The sequence below is a fragment of the Apis mellifera genome, linkage group LG12 (genome assembly GCF_003254395.2).
Source record: "Apis mellifera strain DH4 linkage group LG12, Amel_HAv3.1, whole genome shotgun sequence".
In the NCBI taxonomy this organism is placed as follows: domain Eukaryota; kingdom Metazoa; phylum Arthropoda; class Insecta; order Hymenoptera; family Apidae; genus Apis; species Apis mellifera.
Window position 1 is genome coordinate 6,456,778 of NC_037649.1, and position 21,329 is coordinate 6,478,106.

The 21,329-nt window shown below is 44.2% G+C and overlaps 1 protein-coding gene across 2 annotated transcripts in view; it reads left to right on the top strand.

Annotated features, from left to right (window-relative positions):
* The window catches only part of LOC410362 (MOXD1 homolog 2), a 190,100-nt gene that overhangs the window by 53,052 nt on the left and 115,719 nt on the right, over positions 1–21,329 (top strand). The gene's annotated exons all lie outside the window — the stretch shown is intronic.

Here is a 21,329-nt window from a genome sequence, read left to right on the forward strand (position 1 = left end):
CAAAATTAGCCCTGCATAACGCTGCAACGCCCGAGGAAATGGAATTAACCGAGGCGAAAGCGTTTGGAGCGGCGGCGGGCAAGAAACGATCGCCGCAAATTTCTACATTTATTGCGAGTGGCCACCTTGCGAAACGCTAATGATCGCGTTCTTTTAAAACCGGTTCGTTTCTTCGAATTCGTTTCTTCGACAACATCTTCGTCATCAGTTCCGGGATCAAAAAATTAGAATCACTCGCGATTCTCCAACATTATTTTTCCAATCTGTTCTATCAATCCTCGAAGAGAATATTCACTGTATTTTCGAATGATTTTCCAGAATTTCGTACACGAATATTCTCAATAAAAATATGAATCGAAAGTAACACGATTTAATCTAGTAGAAATTCTAATTCTTCTCCACTCGTCAGCGGTTGTGTCTTTTTTTTCTCCTCTTATTGCAACTTCGTTCCACAGTTTGGAATTTTTTTCCACCTCACTTGTCGACCGGTTCGAGGATAATTAATAATACGTGACTGGGATACGCGTGATGCGGTCGAAATTCCTTAAGCGACGTTCCACGTTTGAGTGTCTCTCAGAGGGGGGAGGGAATAAGTCGACGAGGCGAGGCGAACGGGCACCGCAGAAGAAAATACGCGGCGCAGCGCAGTGTGTATTCGCAGATTTATAACCCGAGCAAAAGGTGTCGCATGGGAGAGAGAATGAGTAATGATATATTTGCCCGCATGCGAGGCGTTTCGAGATCGTGAGGATACGCGAGGGTGTTGCTTGCGTTCCCGAAAACGTGTGGGCGAGGGAGTGGCAGATTTGCAGTAGATCTGCCGGTAGTTTGCTGGGAAACAACGTCGTATCTCTGATCGTCTCGTATCCCCTTAAATATATATAAACGGGTCGTGTGATATACTTTCTGTGGTTCTTGTTTCTGCGTTGATTCTGATTATTTAAGTTGATCTTTTATTATTATTTTTCCTCCTGAATTTTTGATTTCTTCGAGGAAGAGAGAAAGAGAATTTCTTTTGAGTTACGTAATTTAATAGTGCATGGCCAAAAATAAAGAGGAATTTGTATAGGGGATATTTTGAAAAGTAATAATTCGGATTATTTTAATCGTCATTCTGGGACTGTTTCATTCAGAATCGTTCGTATATTTTTTCTAAATTTATTCTGTATATTTCTGGATGGTATTTTTTAGAAAATTAATCGAGTGGAAATTAATCGGACAGATTCGAGAAAGTGAATGAATACAGGGAGGAAATAAGAAGAGGAGACAGAAGAAAGAAATTGAAAGATGGACAGACAGAGAAAGATACGTGTAATATTTAATCGGCAAACGAGAGTCCCTTTTTATCGGAGACTAGGAGATTAAACGGGGGATAGAAAGAGGGGAGAGTGTTGCAAAAGGTGTCTTTCGGAATGGATAATGATAATGCCTCGCGAAGCGCGATGGGCCTATTAAAATTGCAAAAGCCCTCTACAAGACTTGGACTTGTCTCACGAATTTTCCTACTCATATCTTCACCCTCTCCCAATCGTCATCCCTTTGAACTTATGGAAAGAGAGGGATCTATCTTTTGCAGAATATTAACGCGGCACCCTCGTTGACCCGGAGAGTGTCGACCTTTCACCTGGTGCTCCAGTTAAGAATCGCGCGAAATTCGAGCTTCGTGAAACGCGTTCGTACAGGCTATAAGGGCCTGATAAAGGAAGGAAAGAGAGAGAGAGAGAGAGAATGGGGAGGAAAGACGAAGGAAAAGCCGAGAGGACGATATACAAATAATCCCGGGCTTCGTTGAAAGAAGGGAAAAACTGGAGTGTTTCATTTTACTAACAAAAACTTGGGCGAAGTAGCGGAGGAAAGAAAGTTTTTCCGCTGGTTGGATCTTCTTTGTATCATCCGGCATGCTGCGAAGACGTTTCATCGTGTCCTCGAGTAAATTCCCCCTTCCTCCCTCTGCTATAAATTTGAGAATTTAACGAGAATTACATTTTTATCCCTCCGTGATTGTTTCGATCTCGCTTAAAAGAAAACTTATATAATAGATTTAAATTACACTTTTCTTTTCTTCTCTCGTTACGCGCGTAAAAATATTCTCTCAATTGGAATTCAAACACGTTAGCTCTCGCTAATCGTCCAAATTCTGATCGTACAGTTCAATTCTCACAAATTGAGAATTTAAAAATGGAAATCATTCTTCAAATACGTAATTTAATATGCCATTTTTTAAAAAAATAAAGATCTAAATAATACTGTTACACGTCTTTGAACAACAAACGCGTTTCAAAGACGTTTACATATATACCTTCCATCTTCTTCCCCGTTTCAATCCATATCCCAGCACAATATGGTAGCGAATAATTTAGAGGCATATGCCTAGGAGGATGCTTTTAAACGGGGGAAGGACTCGGACACGGCAGATGTTTGGCCGCACGGTCGAACGGATCTCGTAGTAAGGAACGTGAAAACCGAAAACCGGGTAAATACGCGGCTACCGTACACAAAAGGGAGACAATTTTGCCAACGTGGAGCGTGAAAGATCCCGGGGTAAATACTAGGAATTGTTCCCTCGTCAAACCGCATGAATAAATAATAATGCGCCCCGTGGGGGTATATATATATATCCTACCCCTCCCACCATCCACGTCGAAAACGAGCGTATAAATATTTCTATTAAAACCTCCTTAAAACGATCCTTCCTCCTCCCATTCAACCGTCCATAGGCGCACGCACAAGTGCACACAACCACGCACCGGCTTCTTTTTAAACGATCCTCCGAGTGGCAGGTCTTAACACCGGTTTACATCGCTGCGCTTGTTGCTCGGTTCCTTGGGCATTTACCGAAAAGGGGTTGGAGGGTAACGGGAATACCAATCACAACAACGCGAGGCAAGTTGGGCCCTTGGGCCAACTTCGGTCGTGGCTATAAACGGGCCACGGGTTATCTCGCTTTTTTTTTTTTTTTTTTTTTTTTGAGTTCTCTCAGGAAGAGGAGAAGAGTTGACCCGGCGCATTCCTGTATGGATGGGTTTCCAGGACGGTTAGGAGGAGGAAAAAGGCATCGACGTGCCGGGCACAATAAACGGCCAACGTTCAGGACAGGTTCACCTATTACGCTCGATGGGCTAAGCCACGTTTAATGCACTTCCGCCGCCCGTGGAATCTTCGATCGGTTATTTTGTATGCGCGATGCACTCGATCCCCTGATCCCTTCATCCTCCGGCCGCGCATTCACCTCTTGAACGATCGTCGAAGAAGAGAGAGAGAGAGAGAGAGAGGGTATTCGTGTCCTTCCATCTTCTTCTCTATCCATGTCTCTCTAATGTGTCTTTGAACCTTCGGTCGATTACCTAACCCCAAAACGTTTTAATATTTCTCTCTGTCGCGGGATATCTCGCCGTCTATTTGATTATGCACGTGGATTGTCGTTCGACGAGGAAATCTTTCACGTAGAGTGGATGATTTGGGACGTGTATGCGGTGTGGATGCGCATATTATATATTACTCGAAGCGTATTATGTTATTTCGGAAATGAATGATAAATTTCGTGTCTCTTTCTCGACGGTATGCTATTTGCAAATGTGTGTATTCAAAATGTTTTGTGAATGTATATATTTTGTGTGGAAGGTTTGTATGGAAAGGTATTAGGGAATTTAAAAGGGGAGGGAGAAATATTTATGGAAGGTGAAAAAGATTTTCCTAAATAGAATAGAAAAAAATGTTCGTAACAATTTACATATATTAACTTTCAAAGAATTCTTTTTTTCCTTGTTATTATTATTATTATAATTTTCCACTTTGCATCTCTTTGGAAAATTCTATTTTTCGCTCCGTGATTCTGCATTGATTTACCCGCATAACACTGACCTGACCGGGGCTGATTTTAAATTCCGACCGGATAATTTAGAAAAGATTGTCTTACATAGGCGAGAATAAATTAAGAAATACGGGAAATTTTTTTTTTCGTTTAAACTCTCATTTTCCAGAGAATCGTATATTCGAACGCGTTACGCAAGGAATTATCCAGGCACGTGTATATAAATTCTCGATTCAATTTTTCCCCGGAAAAAAAAAGGATCTTTAAATGAAATTTTATTTCTTCTTTTTTTCTCTTTTTCTAAATATTCGGGCCAAATTCATTTTCAAACGAAATGTTTAAAACAATACCAAATCTTTTCAATCATCTAATAATGAATAAATATTATTATCCATATTCGAGCATCGCTTATATTTCAAAGTGAACGCGTCTTTATATTCCCTTCCCTGCATTTCTAAAATTACTTTTCCCTCCGCTTTTACACCTCAGCTTTGACACACATCCACGAAACTTTTTCATCGTTGCAACAAAGGATTCTCGGTTACGCGCGCCTAAGACCTTTGACCCTTCCCTCATAGACGGATCTTTGACATGTAACTTTTAAGAAAAGATAGGAGATCGGCTGTAACTCGATGCCTTTTTTACAGGAGAACGGAAGTTGGCCGTTCTTTCGATATAACGTTGGCCCGAGAGGGGCGAGATGAGTCTATTCTTTCCTTGCAGCTAACCGTCTCTCTATATATATACGAACGAAATTTCGCTCGCGGAATTTTCCACGGGGAAAGGGATTGTTAACACGGAAAAGTTCGACTCTTCTCGGCGCGGCGTTAAAAACTTTTCGAACTCGCGTTGATGGCGCGCGACTCGAGGAAGGAAGAGATGGTGGAGTGTTTCGCGACCCGAGTTACTCGAAGCGTGGCGGAATTGATCTCGACGTTTATTTATCGGCCGCGGAACGGCGAATTTCTGACGAGCACAAATTGCACGCTCCACGCGAACGGATTAATTGATCGTCGCGGAGCAGCAACAGCCAGGGGTGATTTGTCATGTTGCACGATGTATTCTCTCCATCTTTTCCATTTCCATTAAGTAATTCCTCCTCCCTAGCGGAATTCGCGGGGTTTCCACGATCTCTCGAGTTTCCACGGGTCTCAGTTTCGCAACCTCTCCTCCGAGGATCTTTTATCCCCTCCCTCCTCGTTCGTTTCAACTTTCTCAACGTCGCCCGCAACGCAATCTGGCGAATCCTTTTTCTTAATTTAACTTACTTGCCAGGTTAAACAATTTCCGGCCCGGGCCGATAAGTGATTCGATGCCGTTCCGTTTAAATTTACAGAAAAGTCTATCACGCTTGGCACACATGAAACTTTAATGCCGTTTTCACGGAGACCGTTGTACGTCTAGGGGACGCTATCTCGTATCTATCGAGAAGATGGTAACCCTCGTTAGAAATTCATGACTATCGATGCGAGCGCAACGAAAAGAAGACATTCCGAAAATTCCTCTTCAAACGGCGTCCCGTGTATAACCGTGTATCAGATCTATCGGACGCGACGATACAGCAATTTGCAAGTGCTTTGTACTTTTCCCTTCGCGGGTAGAAAACGAGGGAGGAGATTGTTGATGGAAACGATGATTTCAACTCGATCGAGTTACCTCTTCCTCTCACTTATTGGGCGGAATCCTCTCTCGATCCACGATTCTTTCCCTTCCTCCCTCGATTTCTCTCGAAGAGAAGCGTTATATAGGTCAGAACCGAGCTCGAAACGAGGGGTCTCCTTGGAGGGAGGATCGATCTATAACCGCGGACGCATAGAGCGTCGCAGTCGCTCGATTGCGCCAATCGACGCGCGATATCTCTCGCCTCGTGGCGCAACGTTTCCCGGAATTATGGTTGAAGATTAACGCGAGGCGGTGTTGGCACACCTGCTCCGTCCAACTCTCTCGGTTTGCACGCTCGCACTCGCGTACTCGCATCCGGGATCGGCGCAAACACGCGTGCGACACACGCCGGCTAATGAATCGTGCATTATTTCACGGGAGAGGGGAGCGAGGAGTGTGGAGACAGGGGGAGGGACAGAATTGGAAGGAATTACGGGCCGAAAGTGCAATTAATCGTTAATCAGATGGATCCGAGCGGCAGAACTCCTTCCTTCCTTCAGACTTAATTGAAATTTGGTGTTAGGAGGATTATAGTATCGAACATCTTGGGGTGGAGGATGGGGGGGAGGGTCTGTATACTTGTACGAAATTAACTTGGGTAAACCGAGCGCTTTCGCTTATCGCGTCTTCCGTTCGATTTGTCTCTGAATTTAACTTTATCTCTTCACTTTCAGCGAATATTTCAGCGAGTATTTGCGTTACGTTGCCGATTGTCAGAATTAAAGCGCGATCTTTGGAATTCTCACGCACAGATCACGTTTAAATTTATACATCAGATTATTCTGCTCGGCGTCAAATCGTCTTCTTCCCGATTCTGTACCATGTATAATTACTTGGACACGTTACACGCGCCTACTGGAAAGATCCAATATATCGTACACGCTTCGTCACTTACCAGCCATCTCATAGAAACCGAACCCAACACCAAACACAACGCACGAACATATACATCCAAGAATATATGGATGGATGGATACGAGGGGGGAGGAGGGAGGAGAGGGAATCGAGGAGACGGAATCGCGCTTGCGCCCCTTTAAAATAATATTTTACCAGGATTATTGTCGATGGAAATGGTAAAACAGCTTACGCCTCGCACTCGAGCGAGCACAGAGGCATTATGCAAACCGAGTTCACCCCCTCGTCTTTCCATCTCTCCGCCCTTCGTTCTCTCTCTCTCTCTCGAATCATCTATACGCGTCTTGTGCCGATCCTGTGTGTGGATCACCCCTCGTCACACGCGCCCTAACCCTCCCCCCTCCCTTCTTCTTCATCCTTCCCTTTTTTCGCCCATCGGGCTTCTCATTAGGGAAAAAAGATATCCTTCGACCGAGCGTATTTCAAGCGTTGTCTCTCTGAATTCCGAAAGGGAACGAATCGAACGAGTCTACTACCCCCTCCCCCCCACCCGTCCATTGTCCTTCACCCCCTTCGTACGTTCTGCCCTGTAATTAACGCCGCGTACAATTAAGTATCAGTCTGTCTGGATACCAAGGGAAAAAAAGAAAAATGTCGCGTTTCCTGTCTACTCTCGATATTGCGAATATTCAATTTTCAACGATTTCTTCTGGGAGGAGAAAATGATACGTAAATCGAAGATTATACATCTTCCAACGATAATTATGGAAATTGAGAAATTCGTTTAATACACGATCCAGTGGTATATAACGGGGAAAAGTTCGTCTAAGATACTTATTAAGCGTTTTTAAATCGTTTGTTTCCTTCTTAATCTCGATTCTTATAGAATATATATACCGTGGAAATAGAAGGGGAGAGTTCATTAGGGAGAGACTCCCTCGCTCCAGGCTGGAAAGAGAGAGAGAGGGAAAAAAATCGAGAATATCTATTATACCGTTCCACGAGCAAAGAGAGGCGAGAACGAGCGCTCGTCTATCCAAAGAAGTTGCTCCCCAACATCGCTGACATTTTCACCCTTGCGATTTCTATCTTTCCTCCCCTTTCCTAAGTTCTTTCGCGTTAAATCCTTTTTCTCCCTTTTCCACCGTTTTCGCCACGCCGTCGAGGTGACACGGGTATCCTCGTTAGGAAAGAAGCTAACAGTCGCACCGTTCACCCAGAACTGTCGTCATAGTAACGGGGAGGCTATCCACCGATGCGCCGGGGGCAGGTGCTTTCCAAGTTATGATTCGACGCGTTACCAACCCCCTACATATAGTGTATATATATATATACACACTCGTACATTCTTGCTCGTCACGTACACGCGTGTACACCCACTCGTGTATTTATCACCTCGTTTGACAATCCATCCTCGGCAGAGCAGAGGTCGCCGCCAACTGGTCGAAAACTGGGTTACCAAGCGTCCGAGTATCTTCGAGTCCCGGCGAAATTTTCGGCGCATATTGATCCCGTTCCATCTTTCTTCCGCCCCTCGCCACACTCTGTCACACACGCTCGCGTCCTACATGTTTTCCTTCCTCTCTTTTCCAGCTGACACGGAAAACGACCGTGTGTGACCCTCTTGTTATATGCGCGACGAGCGCCAGTTACTTTGATGTCGGCGCCCGTGGTTTCGCTGATGCGCGCCATCGTAAAAGCTCGCCTTTGACGATGCAAGACAGAGGTAGCAAGAGTCAGAGACACAGCGAGATGCGGAGGAGAGAAGTTGGATAGAGGTTCGTCTTTCCGCGGAGAAGAAGAAGAAGAAGAAGAAGGAAACGATGTAACGAGATCGAGTCAGAGCCGCGACATTGAATTGCCCTCGATTTCCCTTCAAATTTCTCCGAGTCGATCGACGAACTTTCGCCGAAGGAAAGGAACGGTATACCTCCTTCTCTCTTTCGTTTTCTCTATCCTGGATGATAGTAGAGCTTTGTCTCATCTCAGGGCGAAAGAAGATGAAACGTATATTAATCAATTCCTTTGGATCGTGAACGGATCAAGATAAGTGGATTAACTTATTTGGATGAATTTGGAAGCAGCAGAGGAATCGTTGGAATCGTTTAACCGACTCTTTTCCAGGTCTGATCTAACTGTGAAGTTTTTAAGACTCGGATAAAGTGGAAATGGAGTTGTCAGTTGCGTAAATCAGATACGTAAAACGATCTATCAATCGAGTAATCGAGCCGAATTGAATTAATAAATAATAATATCAAGAAAATTCAGATCAGGAATTTAAATGGTATGGTATATAACTTTTTTTTGTCAGCACGAACAAAGTTTCATGGTGGTTGAAAAAATCGTGTTTTGACGTGTGCGAATCATAACTTTTAAGGTTCGATCGTTGGCTCAAAGTCGATCAAACGAGACGTGTTATTACAACATTTATACCGTTTGACCAGGTTTTCGAATCGTTACCGTCTTTCCTTTTTTTTCCCCTCTTTTTCGAAAAAATTGCGGTACACGATTTTTCCTCTCTGTTATTTTTTTTCTTTCTTTCTTTCTTTCTTTTTTTCATTTTGCGCGTGGATTTACAAGCTTTTGAAAATTGGTCGCGTGTACACAATCGTCTGAGCGACCACAGGAATTACACACTCGCGGCTCCTACCTATCGGTCCGCCATCAAATATTGATTTTCCTTCACGAGTATGACAATGATTCGCCGTCACCGTGGACTTGTCTTTTGACAAAAAGTTGATCGGACGTCGGACCGCCGTGCAAACAGAAAAAGGGCCCCGTGTTTCACGGTCGAGCGCGAGGAAACGATGACTCGAGGGGATGGTTGGAGAGACGAGGCTCCCGGATGAATTCGAAACGAGCCTCACGATTCTTGTTTGCCCAGAAGGAGGAAGGGTCGTCTCCGGGAGTATTTTGTAAAGAAATATCGACGGATGGGGAAGGCAAGCCGAGAGGGGAGGGCATGTTCCAGGCTGCGGCGTCATAATGATGGAACTTCTTCCATCAGGTAAAACCTTAGTAAATCTCTCGCTCAACTTCGTCCATTTTATGACACACCTATATATATATGTGTGTGTGTGTGTGTGTATTGAATACACACACGAAGCTTCTCTTCCGGAGGAAATCAATGGGAACATATTTTCCTTTATCCGATGGATCGAGTTCTTAAAGAGGAAGATCTGGCTCGAGTTCCTTTTCTCGACGACGATCCTCCGCGGGGCTTTATTGCAAATTGGGCGAAGATATCTGGGAAAAATATATCGCGGCCAGCCCCTCCCCCGTTGGAACGGTTCCTCGCCTTTTCACGCGAGCCCCATCGAAATCGAGGGATCTATTTAAGTTGGAGGAAACCAGATACGGAAATCCTTTCCCTCCGTGGCCCTTCGCTCCTGGGCGTCGTCGTCTCCCTCACTTGAACGTTCAATCAGACGGTGGCGGTGTCTGAAATGACTTTATCGCTAATTCATTTAACTTGGACCGCATCCTCTTAGGGTTGAAATTTCTCTGCCGCCCAGGGAAGTGGAGATCAACGGCAGCCCTCCCCCTTGCGATACCTCGGTTAATTAGATGTGACTACACAAAAGAGAGAATGGAGAGAGAGAGAGAGAGAGGGAGGGAGCATCGTCGAGCCTCAGACGGAGAAGGAACGAGTTGCGCGCCGTTAAACAGCCCGAAGCTGAGATTCCAAGCGGTTACTTATCACAACGTGCCCTTCCATTTCCAAGAGCGGAGTCGCGCCGGACGATGCGAGAGAGAGAGAGAGAGGGAGAGAGGATCTCGCTTTAAATGGATTTCCACCTTGGCCCTACTTCCCATTAAGCGCCTCGCATCCACGCTCGAGTCGTCGAATGGAAAGATCGTCGAAACTTCTGCTTTTCTGAGAGACGTTCGCAGCGAAATTACCGTTTTAGAGCTTCCGTTTAAATAGTTTACCGGCACACCAGTCGGTGGCACAGAACTCGGCCCTCGCTAATGTCTAAGCTAATTAGATATAATTAGGAGCGGCGTACTTTTCTTCCTTTTTTTTTTTTAAGTACCTTGACTCCGCTGCAACTTGAACGGTTGCAGACGAGGAAAATTGCCTCGTATCCGTATTTCTTTCTATTTTTTTGAACACTGAAAGGGAGGAGGAGGAGGAAGAGGAGGAGGAGAGGTTAATGGGGGTTTTATCCCAATTATTCGACGAATCTTTGATCGTGGATTCAGGCAAGGCCGAAACTCGTCGCCCGCTATGAACGAGGACAGCCGGAAGCGCGGAGGATTCGCGTGGTTCGACGAATTACTCGTCGCCGGCCGAACAGTCGACAGTTTAATGATCGATTTAAACGGATTTCCGGCATAGCCGCGCATTCAAATCTGCAGAATGCAATTAATGAACGCGCTTTGATCGATCTAACTGGATAATCTCGATCGCAATTTCACCCTCGGCCCCTCCCCTCCCCTCCCCTCCCCTCCCCCGTCCCAGAGAATTCCTTCTCCTTGGCCGCCACGATCGCGCGATTCGCACGCTCCCGCTTTGTAATTGAGTTTCCCGGCCGAGGCCCCCGGGGCCAGGAATTGGCCAGGTTAAAACGAATTAGCGGGGCAAACGCCGGTTTACTCTCCCGCCCGTTTTGTCCCAATTCCCGATCCCGCCTTCTGAGGTATAATTGCCGGAAGCGACCGTACACTGGAGCGCAAACACCAGCTCGTAACCTCGGGCTCGTCCAGGATTGCGCAGGGATCGTTTTTTTTTTTTTCTTTTTCTTTTTCGAGCAGAAATGGAGAGAAAAATGTATATAGAGAGAGAGAAGAAAAGGAAGAACGAATCAGCGTGTCAGAAATTTATCGTTATTGCGGGATTATCGGTTATCCGTTCCCGTTGTTCGGCCACTTCCCATTTTCTCAAGTTTACCTTCGTTTATATCTCAGGAAAGAAAAGAAAGAATGAGAGAGAGAAAAAAAGATTCGTAGAATTTTAAACTACTCGAGAATAGAAGGTTTATCAAACGGGTTACTACGTGATTATTACGAAATAATGCGATCGATGAGAGGAAACAAGTTGCATACGTTGCACGTTGATATATCCTCTTTAAAAACTTTTCCCTTTCCCCCTTTCCCCGATTGTATCTAAATTGGAGGATAGACTCGTCTATCCTTTGTGTCGAGCGTATCGATACACGCAACGCGTCTCGATAATAATGATTATCGCAACATTAATTAAACCTCGTGTACCTTAAAGGGGCCGTGATGTAACGAGAGAGAGAGAGAGAGGGAGAGAAGTGCATTTCGTATATCGAAGGTATGCATAATGGTGCTCGTTACGCGTGTCATCAGCCACGCGTCCTCGTATTATTAATTAGACAGATTTTGCGATTAATATCGGGGGCGCACGTGTCGACCTCGCGCTATACACGTCCTTCCAAAATCCATTCTGATATATCCTCTCTGAAAATTCTCTCTCTTTCTCTCTCCTTCTTCGAAATTCCCTCGTATTTTTTCGCTTATAGGATAACGGCGAGCGCATCGATTGCGTCAGGACAGAAAGCACAGAAATTGCGATTGGTGCCTGGGGTTATGATTTCGATTCTTTTCCCCCCTCCTCTCCGCGTACATACGTACGCCGTACGAAATATCGTAAACCGGTAGCTTGCAATTTTCGCGGGCCGACAACGTCGCCCGAGGGATTAGCAATACAATCATCGACGCGGCAGAGATACTCTTTCGACGCGCCGTCCTGATTTCGGATGTAAATCGCTCGTTACCGACCGCGAGAAACTCGTCCACGTTTTCGAGATCCTCTTCGAGACACGCGTATTTGGAGAACGGCGAACGAAGTTGGGGATGAAAAAAGAAGATGAAAAGAAAAAGAAGAAAAGGAATCGAAATCACGGGGAGGAGGGATTGTTCGCCTTCTCGGGCCTCGTATCGCTCGCCCCGATGAATTTTTCATCGGCAGCTTCCGTTAATGAGCGGCAAATTATTCTTGGAAGCTCCCGTATAAATACGATCTCCATGTTTAATGAATTTCATAATTACGCGGCTTCCTGTTCGCCGTTGCTCGATCATCCTCGCCCGGTGTTAATGAGAAACACGATGCCGCGGCGCCGATAACGCGAATTTTACCAATTTTCTCAGAGCCCGGCCCTTCCCCCCTCCCTCGATGATAATTGCGATGGGCGGTGTATCCGATCTCCTCGAGAGATAAGGTTTTCTTCCGTGCAGATTATTAAATCGCAAAAATTCTCTCTCTGTCCTCGAGAAGAATCTACTCGAAATTATACTTCCACTTTATTTCGATTTCGATTAAATTCGTGAAAAACTGTAAATTTGATAACCTATTAGTTATTACAGATAATTTATTTCGAAATCAGAACTCATTTTCCTTAATTTAAAAATGAGAAAGAAAAGGATTCTACGTTTACGATAAACGAGTTCGATCGATGAAGTACACATTTTCCATCTCGTATATTTCATTTAAATTTCGTGGGGAAGAAAAGGAATGCGATAGAATAGAACGAGACAGGAGGAGCATGCATAGATGCCGATTTGATATCATTCATACGTCAACTTGTTAAACGAGCAACGATCCCAACATCCGGAAAGAATTACGGGAGCGTATCGAAGCTTCGAGCCGCGTTGTAACGTTGCGTACAGCTTTTGCGTTGCGGCTTGTTGTTGCGGCTTGTTGTTGCGGTTTCATGGGCTTGCCGCCGATTATTAGGAGGGGGGAGGGCCTCGATAGAAGGTGGCGCGGAGTTTCATATCCGCATGGAACGAACGTGCTCGTTTGTTTCTTAATTGTAATACGGGAAGTGCATCACGGTGTATCTGCGGTGAAATTTCGTCCCGAAGGGGAGCGAGCCATGGGAAAAAGAGGCTCGAGGGAACGCGTGTTATTTCGTGTATATAACTCCCGTAACTGCCGTTTATTTTATGACAATTTGTTTCGTGTATGGGAACGTAGGAATCGTGAGAGACGACGTGAATTGTATTTCACTTCTCCATCCTCGATTTAAATTATTTTCCGATAATAAATTTCGATTTTCTATTCGAGCTTATCTCGGATACGAACGAAATTCTTTCATTTTTAAGCAAGTTTTTTCCATGGATCGTTAATTGCTGATAAATTATATATGTTAATAATTAAATATATATATATCGATATACGTCGATGAAGAAAGGATTTTTTCTCTCATTCTTAAAAAAAAAAAAAAACTTGAAATTTCGACTGCGATTGAGCAATAATGATAAACTGAAGGTGTCGACGGGTAAATTAATCAACATCGTAAATCTTAAATAACAAATGTTGGGCAGACACATTCGACGATGGATCGTCTTCCAACAATATCCATCCCCACGGGGAGAAGAAAAATTATAGAAGAGAAATTTAACGGTGTAAATATTTCGATACGGATTACGCTGTTTATCCGTTATATCCATTAAGTGCACCAAGACCTGTTCCGATTTTCCAACGATTGGACGCTGCTGCTCCCTCCTCCCCCTCTGATGGATGAAAAGTGGAGGAAGAAGAGGAGGAAGAAAAAAGAAAACGAGAGGAGAGAAAGGGTTGAAAGTTCTCGCGCCGGGTTAACCGGCGCATAAAATCGAGTATCATGGTTCCAGGGGGGGGGGAGGTGACGTTGGGGGATACGGCGTGTCCGGGGACATCGATCAATCGGTAAATTTTCGCGACGCGTGACATCCTAAGGCGTTTTTGCCCGGTGTCGGATATTGGATTTCCGTAGCCGTGTACCGTTGTGCATACCTTCGCGGAAGGCTGATGGCCCTGGGAAGAAAGAATCCTCCAGGATGGATTGGATCGTTCCAGTAACACGTTGCGATTGATTTTCGGAACATGGCTTCGATCGCGGACGGACAGCAGACAAATTGGTTGAATTCAGTTCAAATTTTCCATCGATCCACCCTTTCCCTTCTCTCTCTCTCTCTTATTTTTCCTTCGTCCAAAGACGTTGAAAATTGTATACTCGTATCACAGGGGGAGGAAATGGGGTAAAAGTGAAAGATATCCCGTCTGAAATCGAATTTTTAATTCGCACTCGGTGTAAATAAATCTAGTTTCAATCGGATCTAATTTATACACGCGTATATATATATAAAAATTCGAAGAAAGAACACGCGAGCGTATTTCATTCGACTCACTTTGAGGTAAGAAACGTACGTAACGTAACGATCGTTCATCATTGTGATTTATGAGATTATGCGTAGATATCCTCGCGACTCGAAAACGATTTATTTAGTCGGTGAATGTCTCGAACACGGCGTACTCGTTAAAACTAGGAGACAAGGGTATCGATTAGGACGGCGAAATTTTCTTTTCGAATATAATACGATATATATATGTACGATGGTGGTTTCTAACGAGCCTTTTGGAAAAAGAAGGGGGAAGTTGGAAATAATACGAGGATAAAATGTAAACCCCCGGACGAGGGGTGAATCCTACTTTGGAAAACCGTGAGAGACAGAAAAAAATCCGGGATTAAAAGGGATGAGCTCCGAAAATGGTGCTTACAGGGGAACTTCAAATATTGGAGAGTGCTCTTATTCGGTTCGTGCCTTCGTATTCGGTGGGTGGAGACTACATCAAAGTTCTATCGTTCGCGTATAAATTTTCCAGATCGATCTTCCTTCCCCCCAACTCGAAAATAGAATTCCTCTTTAAAACCGAACCGTTTCGGATAACCGAGGCGTGTAATATTCCCCACGATTGTATTCCGATTCACCTGATTCGCGAGAACATTTCCAACGTTATCGGTTTCCATCGGGTTCCACTTGGCCAATCGGGCCACGAAACACACCGATAGACATAATATCGAAACGAAACAAACTTAAAACCACGAATCGTTCCAACCACGATCGATCTCCACTTTTTGCTTCCCATTTGCCGATCCACGCATCGTTCGTCACCGCCTATTCTCATCCTTCGTAATCTTGGAAAGAAAGAATCACATCCGCATTTATTAAACGCGATAAATCCTTCTAGATCTTTACGTATCCGAAGCTTTCCACGACGAATCGATCGATTCATCCGGTTTTCGCTCGACTCGTTCACGTTTTCGACGAAACGCGTCGCGCGGGAAGACTTTTGAGAGAGTATATTTTACAGAGAGGAGCGTATGCCGAGTCGTTTGTCACGCTCCCGGTGATTTACACAATTACGCGGAGTACTGTTTGCTAACAGGAACGCACATAGCGGTTGCGGACGCGATGGCCACGGGACCAAGCCACTCTCGTTGAAAGAGCCTCGCGTTTTACCCCACTTCCCCTCCCGAATTCGTATTAGTTGCGAAGAGGATCGAGGAGGAGAGAGAGAGAGGGGAATCGTGCACGAGTGGAGGAGAGAGAGGGAAGCAAATGAGGAGGGAGGTTACCTACGTAAGCAATTAAGGTAATGTCGCCTTCGGCGGTCCGAAACGGACTTTGCCTTCCTCTTCGTTTCCACGTCTATTTATCTAAAAACCGAACCTCTCCCGTCCAAACAGCTTCAACGGTTCGCTTTTAATATTAATTGAAATAATTGGGGAAACTGTTTCGCGAGACAACAACCACGTCGCGTTCAACTTTCTATTTCCGTTCGAACTCGGATTTCCTGACACGTTTTATAAACGTTTTTATATTTTCTTCTTCTGTACTCTTCTTCCGTGTTAAAATCTGTAGCCATCGGTGGAGTTCGTAAGTGGGAATGTTTCGCAGGAACGTGTGTTCGTCCCAGCTCGAGGGATGGAAATTTTTCCATTCCAGAACTCGCACTCGTGCTTGCAAATGTTTTAAAGGGGGAGTTTTCTTTTTTTTATGATTCAATTTGGTTCTTCTTTCTTCTTGGCGCGATTTCTTCGCTCGAGTTAATTATTAATTGGAAATCGCCGATCGAAGTTGCAAATGCCACGTTTATGCCACGTTTAATTCGTTCGTTCTTGCCGGCCACAATTTCAAATTACGAGTTCACCAGCCACGGAGGAATAATCGGTGGAAAATGATAATTTCATTGTTAAACCCATCGTGGCTCGTCGCTCGATCGATGGTACGGTTATAATCGGCGATTATGCACATTGCGCGGACGATTAATCGTTATTAGCCCGTTACAGGATCGCGATTTCCCTTGACCTTTGTTCCCTCCGCAGTGTAATCGTCGAGCAATTTCATTGACGCAACTTTTCGAATATATTAACCGGATAGACGTCCGAGACATTTAGGCTTCGTCATTGTTCGTCCCGTCGCGCAAATTGTGCAGAAATCATCGATCATCTAGAATATCTCGCTATTTTTTTTTTTATTAAACAGTGTCTTAGACGTGAAAATTAGGCGTGTGATAATTTATGATAATTTTTCTTTACGCGGGGAAGCCATTACAATCTTTATAATGCGATTATAAAATATATTATATAAAATAGAAATTCGACGAAAAATTCAATTTAATCTCGTTACAACTTTTCTCATCTTTCGCAAGGTAAAATTTTACAAAAGTTAAATTAAAATATTTTCTAAATTAATAATAGTTTTTCATGGAAAGTAGATGAGTACGTTTTTCTTTTTTTAAAGAACAATATACCTTATCGAATTTCAATGCATTAAAAATTACTATATCCATCTGTTAAAATGATTAAATTATAAATTGAGCAAATTATTTTATCCTCTTTCTGAGAGATACGAATAGTACACGCGTGTATATATTGGTTCGATTAGAAAGTTTCATCAATCAGTTTGTTCAAGAGATGTTCTATTATCATTGCGATATTATTCTTGGATCGACGAGGCAAACTTAACGATCGCGGTCATCGTTTTAAAATACTCTGTTTCGAGGAAGCGAGATCCAATTAACATAACACGAGGAAACAACTAGGAACGAGTCCTCTATCGGGAGAAACGTTTTCGGTTCCCTCCCGGTTACGTTCCTTTGACAACCAATATCCTTTTGATCATTTTCCTCGCGACTTAAGCACTCGGCAAACTATAAATGCAGGAAGATTATATCGGTGTATCCTGGCAACTGGCAATTAATGGGTTGGGGGTGCACCGTTTCGAACTGTCGAGGTATCTCAAAGAAAAAACACTTTGAGATATGGAAATATTTTTAAAGCAACGTGTCTCCGCGATCAGTAACGAATCCCTCTCCTTTGAAACGATTCTCCTTTGTCGATCGCTGAAGACCACGCGTCTTACACATCTCGATCTTTCATCGTCTAGAAATTTTTTCAACAAATACCAATTTAATTTATTCAAATTCCGCTCTTCCATTTTCATCGTTTCTTTAATCAACGAGCTACGACGAGTAATTTTTCAAACTATTCTCAAAAGTAAAAACAATCCACTTCGTACAATGCATCCGACATTAATGCAAACATTGACGGAACTAGACCAAGCGCGAAGAACGCGTTGCCTTTCGAATTTCATTGTTCACTGAAAAGCTGGGAAGAGAAAACGTGTGGCGTATCGATGGGCTCCTTCCCTCCGCATCCGTTTCTATTCTCGGCAAGGTGGTCTGCGGTTTATCCCTCATTACGTGCGATTCGTTTGCGGTACGGGCACTCGCGCGATTTTCTCTTATTCGTTTCGTTTGGATCCGCGGCGGCGGTGGTTGCGCGCCACCATCCACCGTCCGCGGATCGCTGCCGCAGTTATTTATCGATTTGCAACTCGCCTCGAACCACGTGATAACAAGGGTTCGAGGTAAGAGGGTGCCGTGGACCATCTCGAGCAGCTCGTTGCCGATTGCATCAACGTTGTACGTGTGTGTATGTGTTTATGGTGGAAGGGGGGATGGTTGCCTGGTGTTGGAAGCCAAAATACCTCGGTCGGTTTTTGACGGTGCGGAATGTTGCCGAGTTACTTGGAATATTGGATTCGGAGGAGAAAGGACTGTTCCTCGATCCGGGAATAGTTTGTCGGTCGAAGATTGGCTATAATTCTGGATAATTTTTACTTGTTGAAGCAAGTAGAGAAGATTCGATTTGTCCAAATGTCAAAAACGACGAAATTCGTATCGAGGAATTCTCTGATAATGAAGAGTTAGGGTAACGAAATAAAAAGAAACGGATTCAAGGATTATTAAAAGGAATATCAGAGATATTCGTAACGGAAGAGGATATAATATTCTCCACTTACGAGGCTGTATCGGTGGCAATTACGACTAATCGACGAAGGCGTTAAGCCTCTAGAATCTTTTCTCCTCGTTGGATCGCTTGCAGGATCTCTTTCTGCTTCTTCCATGCAACGGATTAACCATTAACTAACCGTAATGATGTTCATTACGTGTGAACACGAGCCTCTCGATACTTTAATTCCTGCCCAGACGGATAATCGAAAGAAACATTGATGACACGATGATCGAAATATTACATTTTATAAAATTGTACGAACGAATCAAGATTTCTTCTCGAAAAAAGTGGCAAAAATTTCGACGAGGCTCGAGGATTGATTGAACTCGAAAAAACGGATGACATTACGCGTGTTTCGTCGCCGCGTTGGAAATGAATCCCCGGTTATTTTTAAGGGGATGTGCAGCGCCATTGACGAAAAGTCTTTGTTCGCGAAACAACGATCCGGCGACGCGTTTAACGATCCTCGAAACCCGCCTTGATTGGGGCTCGATGACGAGGACGACCTCTCTCCATTGATGGAGGAGGGCGCCTTCTCGAAACGTATCGCCACAATTAAGCTCGCAATTATTCGCGTCGAAGACGTTTCCACCAGAGCCCGCTGCTTCCCCGTTTAATTTAATTTGCCTCGCGGGAGACGTTGCCGGAAGAAAAACGGCCGACGAGATTGGAATCCGCCGGCAATGAGGTATCGGGAATCCGTTTTTTTAAATGCGTTTTATCGCCGTACCGCCCCGGAATATACGACGCGGCAAACTTCCTCCCTAACCGTAGATCGAATTGCTGCGATCAATAACAACACCCCGTCGAAACGTTCGAACGCGGTTAACGTATCCGCTCAATATCCAACTTCTTTCTTCTTCTGTCAACGTTGCATCTTCCTCCATCTTTTTCTGCAAAGAGCGATTTTACGCTTTTAAAAAATCTTATAATCTTGGAATATTTCGTTTTTCTACGAGGATTTTTTTTTCTTTTCTTTTTTATCACGGAAAATGCATTTGCGGAAAATTCGACTGCGCGGAGAATGTAATAATTTTATACATAATTACGATATAATGACGATGGGTGCACGAATGGGAACGATATTTGGCAGAAGTTCAGCCGGAAAGTGGAGTTTCGTTCCGCGATATAAAGTTCCGTGAAGAGGAGAACTTCGTCACAATTTCTCTTTGTTATTTCATCATTCCCGAGGCACAGTTTTCTCGTTTCATACCGAGCCGTGCAGCGCAATGAGGAAACGTACGTGCAATGAGATGCAATTCCTTCGATCGAGCCGAATGTCGAGGCCACTCGTTGATAAATCTCGCCCTTCCCCGCTCCACTTCTCCGCTTCCTTTCTCGTCAGCGCGCGTTACACGCAAGTTGCCGGCAACTTCCGTTGGGCGCAGGTGCGTGCGTGCGGCCATCGCGTCGCAAAAGGACAAAAGCGCAGCTGAAAACTGCGTACGAGACTTTGCCTCCTTTAACCAATCGCGAGTCACGTAGGCAGACTCGGCCGTACCCTCGTCATACGAACTCGTTTAACATGTGCATTGGAAACAGGATGGAAAGGGCCAGGGCGTGGTTGTTTAATTCGACGAGTTGTTGGATCATGGAGAGAGAGAGAGAGAGAGGATCTTCTGAGAATCTTTCGAAACCGCTGACCAGCGTGGAATTGGCGCGGCCATTACTCGGACGCGATAAGGATAATGATAAGAAAATGACGCGGATGATTGCACGGTAGCCGTGGGCAGGAAACGTTCTTATACTGTTATTTGTAATAGGATTATTACTACGATTCCCTTTGTCGATGTTCAACTACTTCCAAGCACTTGGTCCGTCGTGTTTTTCGTCGATTTTACGATTTTATCTCCTTAAGGATCCTCCACACGATTAACAACGGTGTTGTTATATCCCGTTCCGAAGCGTTAAGCCTTTGATAAAAGAGGGATTATATTTTTCAAGATACGAGGAACATCGCAGGGGGATTACCGTCGACTTTGAAAGTTTCAAAGTATCAGAGTTTGAGGTGTGCAGCGGTTCTGGGGAAAGAAAAGATTGTCGCTACGCTTTCTTCGGTGAATCTTGGATATGCGAAAGCAACTATGGCGTCCAATGTTGCGCTATAATCGAAGTTCGACCCGATTCATCAATCATGTCGCGCAACTTTCTCACCGACGTGTCCAGTGATTTCTTTTTGGACGCGTGAATTTATTTATTTTTTTCTTTCTTCTCCTCCTTATCGCGTTTAAGAAGAAGTTCGAGAAAAAAAATTGTCAAAAGACGCTCGTTCGAATTTCCTTGCTGGGAATAAATTTCCGTCGACGATATCGTATCGAGATAAATTCGAATCGACGAAGCATCTTTTACAACGATCGCACGAACGAAATGTAATATATGTACACGAGTTGTAAATTGTGTGGTATGAAATTCCTCGCGCACCGCCATCATCGCTTCCGGTCTGGGCTTCCCGCGAGTGCCAACCTAACCTCGCATTAAAGGGGATAACGCGTTCGAGAACTTATCTCATAATATATTTACGCTTGCTTTACCACGGTTATATATTATCCTGACCCCTCCGTCCTGTCCTTTTTCATCTTCTTCAACCCTCTCCCCTTCCTCTCGATACATTATGCATTCCGAACACGGTGTATTTCATACACGTTTCCGTTCTCGATCTTTCCTCGCCTTTTCTCGCATTGAATCATTCGCGAATTACGGGAACGGTTTCATTTAGAAATAGTTTCACTCAACAAACAAATCGCTGTAAATTGGTTTCTAGAATGAAACGAAGAATTATATAATGTCGTTCGTTCAAATTCATTTTTAGAGGAGAACAGATTATTAAATATTCATATTATTTTAAAAATAAACGGGGAATTTCAATTTCCATGCTAATGCACGTACTAATCGCGTGCTCGTTGTTG